This window comes from Diachasma alloeum, unplaced genomic scaffold (assembly GCF_001412515.2).
Source record: "Diachasma alloeum isolate Michigan unplaced genomic scaffold, Dall2.0 Dall_scaffold_01026, whole genome shotgun sequence".
NCBI classification, from domain to species: domain Eukaryota; kingdom Metazoa; phylum Arthropoda; class Insecta; order Hymenoptera; family Braconidae; genus Diachasma; species Diachasma alloeum.
This window is the reverse complement of record NW_021681138.1, coordinates 197593-201746: the sequence shown is the minus strand read 5'-3', so window position 1 is coordinate 201746 and position 4154 is coordinate 197593.

The window sequence follows — 4154 nt, the reverse complement described above, 5'->3', positions numbered from 1 at the left end:
AAAAATTATCTTATAACATCAAAGCAAAATCCCAAAATTGCAGAAGTTTTATTTACAATCCCACAGAACCTCTCCCTGCTTATCCAAATGAATTATGCTCTCCCGCGTGCTGCCCCACATATCTCATTTGATACCTGTCATACGCAGAGAAAATACCTCTCATCCCCCATGAAGAAATCCCGAACGATTCGCCGCATTTAATTATCGCATTGAATATCGAAAAAGCTCTCGATCCAAAAATTGTCTGTCGTTTAGACGAACCGCGATCGAACGTTTTAAATACTCGAACGTGTGAATGAAAATTGATTGACGGCAGATTAAATTCTGAAGTTGACTAGTGAATCAGTGAAAATGTTTCAAATGCAAATCCAGTTGTCGAATATCCGTGCACGAAAATTCTTCATTAAAATTCAAAGAAACTAAAAAGTGGAGACACTAGTCTCGAAACTTATTTGAAGTTCCAATAAAAAATATTCATCACTGAATTGCAATGATTTATCATTAAATTGAAACTTTCTCTTTTTATTTATTTTTCCATTCAATTTTCTATTTTGATGACGCAATGACATCAAAATAGAAAAGTTTACCGGAAGTAAAAAATCCCCAAACGTGTGAATGAAAATATAATTGACGGAGATTAAAACCTCAAATTGACTAGCGGAATCACTGAAAAACGTGAAACGTTTGATTGAAAATGCGCTTTATCCACTTGTCAAATACCTCTGCACTAAAATTCCCCTGTAGTTTTCCCATTAAAATTCAAACGAAAATCAAAAAAATTTAAAAGTGACCAGAGAGAAGACAAGAAGCCCCAAACTTATTTCAATTCTCAATAAAAAATATTCATCACTAAATACAATGATTAATCATTAAATTGAAAATTCAAGAATATCTTCACCTGAATTTCCAGATTTCTCTTTTCATTCATTTCCCCACGAAATTTTCTATTTTTAATGCCTTGAAATAAGTGCGCCGGAAATAAAAAATCCGAATAAAAATATAATTGACGGAGATTAAAATCTCAAATTGACTAGTGGAATCACTGAAAAACGTGAAGCGCTCCTTTTGAAATGCAATTCATCCAGTTGTCGAATGCCTGTGCACGAAAATTCCCCTGCAATTTTCCCATTAAAATTCAAAAGAAAATCAAAAAAATTCAAAAGTGACCGGAGAGAATACAAGAAGCCCCAAACTCATTTCAATTTCCAATAAAAAAATCCTCATCACTGAATACAATGATTTATCATTAAATTGAAAATTCAAGAATATCTTCGCCTGAATTTCCAGATTTCTCTTTTCATTCATTTCCCCACGAAATTTTCTATTTTGAATGCCTTGAAATAAGTGCACCGGAAATAAAAAATCCGAATAAAAATATAATTGACGGAGATTAAAATCTCAAATTGACTAGTGGAATCACTGAAAAACGTGAAGCGCTCCTTTTGAAATGCGCTTCATCCAGTTGTCGAATGCCTGTGCACGAAAATCCCCCCGGAATTCTTCTATTCACAAATTCGATATGACGTGAGATCTCGTGCCTGACACTGGGCTGAGCCGAGACAGTATAAACGGAAGGTATCTAACCTGACGCTGTCTGATCACAATGATAGGCCACCTGACTGTGGCGAGAGACTAAGGCTGGTTTATCACGCATGCACAGACACAGGGAAGTCTCCGGAGTGGGTGGGCATGGATGAAATGCACGGGTATAAACGGAATCTATATAGTCCTGTGAAACAGTCATTGGTGTACATTGAGGGGTTACTGGGGGATAATGCCATATAATAGGGACAAGTGTGGAAGCGAAACGCTGTGAATGCGAGTGGGACGGCCCCTTTTGTCACGAGAGGGTGAATATATTTTTACGGGCTAAAATGGCGACGTAACGAGGGGAAAGTTTTCTCCGGGCTTTTTTTGATGAGTGAACGTCGACTTATAATTTACAAGGACTGTCTTTTACGATTCAAATTACTGTTATCAGGGGTGGGACGAGTTTGCCATGCAAAAGTGCTGGAAAAGTTTTCTCTTTGTTCGTTTCGGGAAAAATTGGGATCATTAAATGAATTAAAGTTATTTTGGATATGGATAATTCATTTTGTTGGAATATAGAGAGTGGTTTTCAGGAGATTTTTTCAGGTAATTGAATTCAATTCGAGTTAGGGAGAGAAAAGTGATGACATTTCACATTTTTAAACATTATGAAGACAAGAATGTCTCAACTTCGTTGAATTTTGAATGAAATTATGAATATTCAGTACCAAATTACGTTGAAATTTCAATTAATGAAGAATTCAAGATGATGTTTCAACGAATTTTCTTGATTTCTATTCATTTTCGTGGAAGAATTGAACTAAAATTTACGGTTTTCATTGATTTTTCACATAAAACTTCGAATTACCAATGACAAAATTTTTTTTAATTTCAGGGAAACAATAATCTGATGAAAATTTCCATGAATTGTGCCGGAAATTTCGTGAAAAAATTAAAGATCGATGAATAAATATAAATTATCATGAAGAAATTAACAATTGATTAATTAATTGAGAAGTTATTTGCAGTTGGTATGAGAGAATTAAAATGGAGCAGTGGAAATTTTTCTTGTTAATGTAATTTATTTCTTTCAAACACTCCAAAGAAAATAAAAATAATTGAATGTGATAGCGCTGTATGTACCGATGTAATTAGATAAATTACCTTCGCGACTCGAGAAATTGAAATGAGAGCTCCATTAAGAATTGATCCTGCGATTGAAAATGGAAAAACTCGAGGAATAGAGGGCAACTCAAACTTCCACGAAGCTCGAGAGGGCTCGACAGTATAGAGTACCGTTATATCCATCGAGTTGAATCAAAAGGCGATTAACCTGCTCGAGTACTTATTGAGAAAAGTTCTTGGATGGAGTATCTAGGAATGGGAACCAATAAGTTGGACTATCGGTTCTCAAATGACGTCAATTTCCTTTCCGAATGGGGATAGAAAAATATAATGGGAAGAAGACGATGAAATTTTTCAACTGATGAATCGACAATTACTGGATTGAAAAATTTTCCGCTAATTTCGTGAACGACGACGAAGGATTATCAGTTTTTGGGGGGATTTTTTCTGTAGAATGTTTCTAAAAGTACTTGGGTAGTACGGATTTTTAAAAATTCTTTTGGATTTTTATTTGTTGATTTTTATTTTCAAATTTCTGTTTAAAATTTTTGGTACACTTTTTGGAAGTTATTATCAAGTGACATTTCCACTGAAATTCCAAAGAATATCGTCGTTGAAAATTCATAATGTGATGAAGAAAATTAATAGAACTGAGGAAAATTCAAGTAAGTTGAGGAATTCTCATGTTTCTGCTGGTCAAAAATTTGAAATTCATGATATTGTGTCTTTTAAAGGGAATTCAATGTCACGCTACTGAAAATTACTACTAAATTGTCCATGAAATTTTGATTTTATTCTAAAAATACATTATTAAAAATTTTAGCTGAAATTTCCGAGACACTTCTCGGAAATATTTATCAATTTATCGAAAATAGAAAACTTAATAAAGAAATCACTAATAACTGCAAATTTCAGTTTAATTATTCCATAAAAATTGATGGAAATCCAAAAAATTCAGATAAATATATTCTAGAATTTGAAATTAATTGAAAAATGTTAAATTCCATTGAATTTCCATTGAAATTGAAAATCAATAAAAACAGCAAATTTCACAATTTCATAAAAATTGATTTACATATTAATTTCTTCATTTTATTTTTGGATTTTATTTAATTTTTTTCAAAAAATGTGACCTAAAAATCACATTATCCATTCATCCATACGAAATTTAATTTATAGCCAACAAGCCATGTAAATAAATTTCCGATGAATAAAAAAAATAGAAAAATTTGAAATTCGACTCTTTCTCCCCCGAAAATTCCAACCAAACTCTCCATCAAATTTCGCCTTCCTCCTCACAATACCCAAAACCCCCCATTCAATTCCTCACCGCCGATTCCCCGAATCCGTTACTAAACTCCAAAAAACTCCAACATCTCCGAAAACAAAATGAGTACAAGAAAAACCCGACCTGGGCAATTCTCCCTCGATCATTTAATCCGAGGTCACCCGAATCATCAGTTCTATCCCAATACAAGCCCCCCCCCCCCCCCCCCCCC